Here is a 7,719-nt window from a genome sequence, read left to right on the forward strand (position 1 = left end):
TGCCTTATTGACTTTTGAAAAACAAACAACACTTCTCACTTTTGTTTATGCAGAAATCAGAAAAGATTTTTGCCAGACATGAATTAAAATCTTTTTATTTATTTTTTTAAGTGCTTTAAGAAAAGAACATTAATTCTCATTGCCAAGGACGTGGTGACTTTTTTCTTCAGGTCTCAAACATAATGACAACAGTTCTCATTTCTGCTGGGGAGTATACTGTCCATCTGCTGTTTCTCATCGAAGCTTCTTCCATTTATTATTTTCATTCTCTTTTTTTTTGTGTGTGTGTGTGTGTGTGTGTGTGTGTGTGTGTGTGTGTGTGTGTGTGTGTGTGTCATCGTTTTATCAAATTCGGTTGTTGGTTGTTAAAAGTTCCAGACTCAACACACTAAGGTGGAGGATCTCCAAACTTAAAACAATGGACTTTGCAAGTATTCTAAAGCTTCCACTTGTCTGGTGATGTAATAAGTACACGGCTTGTCCACCCATGAGATATAATACAGTATGTACTAATCACCTACAGTCCAGACAGCAGGCCTGGTTATATGTGACTTTCGCTGGGATTTAAATCTCTCATGCAATCTTTAAATTACTGAGCAAAAGCTTCTCTCTGCTGCTGCAACACATCTGAGCCCAATTCTTATTCTTTTATATATTTATATTAACAGAGATGTTGAGTGAGCTGTAATGGATCGGTGTCACATGGGTCTGTGGTTCTCTGAGTTAGTGTATGACAATCACAATCGTGCAGGACGATCATTCGGGGCATTGAGGCAAATCTTTCATGCCACCCACTGGGTTGAAAAGAATCATCATCGAGAACACACCTGGGAGGTAATAAGGAAAGCACAAATAAAGCAGAGATAATAAAAATAAATAAATAAGTAAAATAAAGAGAAACAAAATACGGTAAATTAATTAATTAATTAATTAATTAATTAATTAATTAATTCATCAATTTAATTAAATAAATGAATGAATGAATGAATGAATGAATAAATAAATAAGATGTAGGACTGTGGTGGTTCAAGTGATTAAGGATCTGGGGTGTTGATTGGAGGATCAGGGTTCAAGTCCCAGTGCTGCCAAACTGCCACTGTTGGGCCCTTGATCAAGGCCCTTAACACTCACTGCTCCAGGGCGCTGTATCATGGCTGACCCTGTCCTCTGACCCCAACCTCCAAAGTTGGCATATGTGAAGAAAGAATTTCACTGTGCTGTAATGTAGGTGTGACAAAATAAAGACTTCTGCCGAAAAACATAATAATAAAGGATGATGTTGAGGACTTTATTACTAACAGAATATTGTTATTAGGTATTTCTCGCTAAATAAGAGCATTGTATTGAGGCACATGATAAACTCCAAATGATATTATATTTGTGTGCTATAGTTGTTCACTCACTAAACAAACAAACAAACATCAAATTAAGTGGCAATTTTATTTTTTTTCTTCTCGCTTCCAAGCCCTCCCTTGTCTTTTCCGAGTCCTTCTCCTTTGTAATTGTACTGAAAATGTAGTCAATATTGCAAATTGTTCATGCAGCCTGTGCTCTCATTAGGAGTAAAAGAGCTCCAGAAGTGGGCGTGATCCTGCCTTCGCTCAGCGTGTTAGTAGAAGATAATGAAGCGGGAGAGATGTCGTGCCAATCGCTCCGTCTCTGCACCTCAAGTTTGAACTCCCTCGCTGAGCCGTCAATCATCTGCTGTCATCACCAGCCCGTGGCTCTAATGAGAAGTTCATATCAGTGGCCAAGCAAATCAATGAAAGTTACAGAGAATTTTAATTGATTTTAATTAATTCTAGTCACTGCCACTGCCACATGTCTCATCATGACATCTTTAACAGCTTTTGTTTGATTCTTTTCTCTGAAACAAACTTATATTTTCATGTAAAATGTCCACCTATAGGAACAGTGCTTTTAGATTCTTTTAAAATGACATGAAAATATGATGATGAGGTGAAAATATATATTTCATATATACATATATATGTACACACATATAGATAGCTGGATAGACAGACAGGCAAACAGATAGATAGATAGATAGATAGATAGATAGATAGATAGATAGATAGATAGATAGATAGATAGATAGATAGATAGATAGATAGATAGATAGATAGATAGATAGATAGATAGATAGATAGATAGATAGATAGAAAGAATCAGGCAGGATGCAAGCACATTTACACCGCTGTTATTTCACAGTATATAATGGAGTCATAGAAGTTTAGACCATTTTGTTAAATTTATACCAAAGCCAGAAGTTGGAAATCACAGGAAATTAAACTTAATGAAAAGTATTTCAAATCTGACAATAATATCACACTTACAGAGTGAAAATAAATAGACAAATTAACTTGCTGCCAAAATTAGGATTAAATGTTGGCAGGGTTTTTAACAGTGTAAAACTTTTAAAACTCAATTACGTTATACAAAACTTATTTCTACTCTTTAACTTTAATCGTTTTGGATCTGGAAAGCAAGTTTTCAAATAAGAATAAACTTCTAGTTTAAGTTTATCAAGTTTAATCAAGTTTTTAAGGCAGCAGACAAACAGTGAAAAAGCTTAAACTTGACACAGATTAATATATTTTTTAAATAGTTTACTTGTTTTGTCCATCGTTGATTTGTTTGCACATCATAGGCTGCTTTCCACATCGAGTTTTTATCCTGGATGGATACCTACTGTACATGTATACTATATTATAAGAAAGAAAGAAAGAAAGAAAGAAAGAAAGAAAGAAAGAAAGAAAGAAAGAAAGAAAGAAAGAAAGAACCAACCAACCAATGTGAATTGTTCTTAGTTTCAACTAAGTTACATCACAAAATATTTGCAATGCGAAAATTTAATCTTTATCATTTTTCCACATAAACATCATTTGTAAGTGATAATATATAACTTTTTTTTAAAGAACAGATGGCTCGGATGTCTCAACTCTCTGGCAAACATAATTTCAGATGGTATTTCTTCTCCTGTTCCTCCACATGTCTTAATTTAGAGACTTCAGAGAGAATAAACCATTCCCTCCCAGACTTAACCAACACCCCTAACCCCCACCTCCATATCAGACAATGTACACTATCTATCAAAGAATCTTCAAGATCCATAACGTCAACATCACCCTCGCATACTTACGCATGTCCATTAGACTGAGATTTGCACCAGGGTGTTGCACCAGCCTTCCATGCTATGATGTAAAAAATAAATAATCCGTGTGACAGAAGCTGAACGTCTAAGGATTTGCCTTTTTTTCCCCTCCTTGCAACCCTTCTTTAATATTCCATCCTTCTTTTCTCTTTGACATATCTCTTGAAATAAAAATAACAAGATACACAAATAAAATACAACATACAGTGTAAAATTTCAGTGCAGCTCTAGTAAATGTGAAGCATAAATCATATAGAATTTAATGAACACAAATTGTACAAGATTTATACATTATATTTACAATATTTGGAGATTGTTTGCTTCTGGAAATGTATGCAGTATGTTATTGTAAATATTTTGAGATATGTAATTATTAGAAGTTATAATGGGTGTAATTTACAATATGGTTACTTCATTAATGCTTACATTCTTATAAATGTTTTTTTTTTAAATCATCCAGGTGTTTATTATTATTATTATTATTATTATTATTATTATTATTATTATTATTATTATAGAAAAGTAAATACAACACTATACATTTATTTCACCAAAAAAAAATGTGTTATAAACAAATTGTATATGGTATCGATAACGCAAAATCCCTGCCTCTTATTTAAGTGTTCTTGTTTCACTACATGGTGTGTTCCTGTCTCACACCCTCAATTCAAGAAACGTTCATTTCAACCTATTTTGAATCGTCCTTTAACTTTAATTGTATTGTGATACATACTGTATGGAAAATGATGAAGGCTTCGATGTAGCACTTCGAACACAGATAGTACTGCTGTTGCACATCTGGATTCATTGCTGTGTAAAGTTGTAAAATCTATTTTGCCAGTAACTTTGGAACACTTTTGTAATCATACCAGTACTAACTGTAATCACTAACACCATCACTAACACAATCCGTTCACATATCACTGACACTGACCCTGGACATGGAGCTGATCTCAGTCCATCTACATTACTGCAATATGTCCTACTACTGTATGACACTTTTTGAATTTATACCATGTTTACATTGGTTAAAGTATATCACTATTTTTACTTACTGGAACACATTAATAACTTGAACTGAACTGCACCAAACTGGCACACACACACACACACACACACACACACACACACACACACACACACACACACACACACACACACACACACACACACACACAAACACACACACATTCAATATAAGTCTTTATTCATAACACTACTCATACAAACACTGAGTATCTCATATAACTGCTGCTATTATATTAAGTGTTTGTTCCAGTATTTTTGCACATACACTGTTGAATATACAGTATATACTCTGGTCAGCGCTGCTTTTGTGTATTGTCTTTTGTGTAATATCTTGTAGTGTTTTGTATTGTTTGTTTGCACTGTCTTTTGTCTTGTACTGTTTACACCAGGTTGCACAGATGGCTAGGACAAACTTACTTAAGTCCTTAGCACTGTCTTTTTTTTATGTAGCATGTACTGCGTTCTATGTACAGTACTGCGTTAGCTATATGTGGTTGAAGCTTCATGACGACTTGAGTTTAATGTCACTTTAATGCTATTGTACACAAAAGTCATGCTGCTATTGAACTATTACTGTTTACTCATCTCTATTTGCACAATGCCATTACAATCTGTACTCTGGTTGGTGCTATATTTTATGTATCTGTCTTGTAGTCTATTGTATTGTTTTGCATTAGGTTGCATACTATGCACTTTACTTAGCTCTGTATTGTTTTTTGTTTTATGTAGCATCGTGTTTTTGAAGCAACGTTGTTTCATTTCACTATGTACAACGTCAGCTATACATGGTTGAAATGACAATAAAAGCTTCCTTTTATCTCCTTTATATCTCCCACTATTTCACTTTATAGCTACATGTATTCTTTCAGTTTATTATGTTGTTTATTGCTTCCTTTAGCTATATTTTGTACTACATACAAGCAAATTTTTCAGTATTGTACTGAGGCACAAGCTTCATTATATACAGTATAGTGTAACTGCTTAAAGCCCTCTTTGTGCCTGTGACATCTACTTTAAAATTTTGCTTTAATGATAAGTCGTTGAATTTGTAAGAGGTTAAATGCACAAAAGTTGTAGCATGAATTTACCTCCACTTTACAGCCGCTTCCCGCTTCTGTCCTCTTGTTCTCTATTTCAGACCTTTTCCTGTTACATGTCTGTCTGAATTTGTAACCAATCGCATGATTCAATTCCTATAGAAAGTTACGGAGGTTAAGGTTAGAGATGGGGAAAGCATCGACCCATTTTTATTATTATTATTTTGCATGAAGTAAACTGAAATCCGATAGCGGCTCTACTGTTATTGATCGTTTATATCCGAACAAATGTTTTAATGAGACTTTCAACTTTTCCTTCTTTTCCTTCTATGAATATGCCTTTTCCTTTTTCCATTTCCTTCCTTTCTCTATTTTGGTCTCTCCTGTTTCCATCTCTCTTTCTGACTCCCTCTTCACTGTCTACCTAATTTTTTCCTATTTCTGTCTTTCTCTCTTTTCTTGACACTTCCTATTCCTACACCCTTCCACTCGCTTTCTGGCTTTCTTTGCTTTGGGTAGCTAAAGTTAGATAAAATGCTCTTCTACCCTGCCTGTCCTCTTCGCTCTCTCCTTCTGTTTATTTATTTATATATTTATTTGGGCATGGAGGCCATCTCTTCATAATGTAATTTCACAGCTCATTAGGGCCAGACCTCGCCCAGTCCGCTGCTAGACTGAGTAATGCCACCACACCCATTAGTTATTGCTCCTCACACTGCTGGCAGCTCACTCGCAACTACAACCATTCCAAGTATCTTAAAGATGCTGTCTACATTTTTTGAGCAAAGACTAGAAAAACTTAACCGATTCAGCGGATTCCCAAAGGGTCAAATCTTCAGAATGATAGACTGACAGTCAGACAAAAAGAACAGACAGACATATAGACAGACAGTTAGATAGACTAACAGACAGACAGACAGACAGAAAGACAGACAGACAGATACCGTAGATAGATAGATAGATAGATAGATAGATAGATAGATAGATAGATAGATAGACAGACAGTCAGACAGACATATAGACAAACTGACAGACAGAGAGGTAGATAGACAGACATACAGACAGATAGACAAACTGATAGATAGATAGATAGATAGATAGATAGATAGATAGATAGATAGATAGATAGATAGATAGATAGATAGAGTGATCTTCTTACAAAATGATACTTGTCAATGGGAAAATTTGCTCAGGTTCCACTTAAAAACCTTTATGCTGTCTCTGTGGACTCCCAATCATTATCTAAATCGAAAGACCTACTTATTCAGGAAACACTTCAACTAGCACTTCTTTCCTTATCTTTTGCAAAAAAAAAAAAAACAAAAACAAAAAAAAAAAAAAACTTTGACACTTTTTCATTGTAACTTTTGAACTAATGTTTTAAACTCATGGTATCTTAAGTATGTAACCTAGTGAACCAGCATTAATGTATTCAATGTTAGAGATTTAAGCACTTATGTACATCGCTCTGGATAAGGGCATCTGCCAAATGCTGTAAATGTAAATGTAAATGTAAATCCTGGGAATTATTGTTTCTTATATTTTACCCTCGAAATTCAAGACCATATGGTGCTATATATAAATAAGAAGTGTAACGTTGGATCTTAAATCATTTATGGGTGACAAAACACAGCCCTGGTGCCTTTAAACAACGCAACTTAATCCTGTAGTCATGCTAGCAAGTGATGAAGCATCATGCCATAATTAATGTATACACGTGTCACAGAGTCCTGGCTTTAGGGACAGTGAAGTGCAACAAAGCTCTCAACAACATGGCTTTCTCCATTCTATGCTAATGATGTATGTCATGATATGGCAAACAAATCAAGAAGACAGGCTCAGATACAGTAAGACCTCTGAAACAATACAATGCTCAACATTTCTTAAGTCAGTTCCATGAAAAAAAAAAACAAAAAAAAAAACGTATAACCTTACTTTCATCAACTCTTAGAAGGAAGGAGCAGACATCAGCAGTGTCTCCGGAGGATGTATGTAACTAGTACAGCTAATCTGCTAAGCATGCTAGTCTGAAGAACAAAACATTTATCAACGACAACAACACAAACAAGAGAAACAATAATCCATCAATTAACACAGAATCACTTGGGCATCTCTACAACACACACCCACAAAAGACAAAATAAAAGTCACAAGACAAAATAAAAGTCATACGAGCATCTTTACACATGTTTGTATCAAAGTACAGTAGCATACGAATCCAACAGCCAAGTCGTAGGATCGATACTACAATGTACTGTACTTAAGTTGATAAAGACAACAGTGATAATTAGCATTCGAGAAACCAATTTAAATAAATGCTAAAAATGCTAAAAATTTCATTTTGTGTAAAAGACTACAAACAGGAATATGTTCATAATAACAGGCCAGAATGAAGAATAGAGCAAATTCTGAACAAAAGCAGCTTAGAAAAGTCATCTCTGCTATTAACATGTAAAAAACAACAACAAGAGGAAAAGCTCTCAGCTTCTACACTGTTGG

General features: G+C 34.6%; 1 long non-coding RNA gene across 2 annotated transcripts; it reads right to left on the reverse strand.

The window, feature by feature from the left end:
* Nucleotides 1–1,296: 1,296 nt before the first annotated feature.
* Nucleotides 1,297–7,328, reverse strand: LOC113652277. Of its 2 annotated transcripts, XR_003442850.2 has the most exons (5): nt 7,156–7,328; nt 5,272–5,376; nt 3,143–3,315; nt 2,614–2,704; nt 1,297–1,726 (listed from the first exon to the last, which is right to left on the reverse strand). It is a non-coding gene; the product is annotated as an uncharacterized LOC113652277 (long non-coding RNA). The 2 variants fall into 2 exon arrangements; XR_007144745.1 differs by lacking the exon at nt 2,614–2,704.
* Between the last annotated feature and the right edge of the window lie 391 nt (nt 7,329–7,719).

This window comes from Tachysurus fulvidraco, chromosome 13 (genome assembly GCF_022655615.1).
Source record: "Tachysurus fulvidraco isolate hzauxx_2018 chromosome 13, HZAU_PFXX_2.0, whole genome shotgun sequence".
Lineage (NCBI taxonomy): Eukaryota > Metazoa > Chordata > Actinopteri > Siluriformes > Bagridae > Tachysurus > Tachysurus fulvidraco.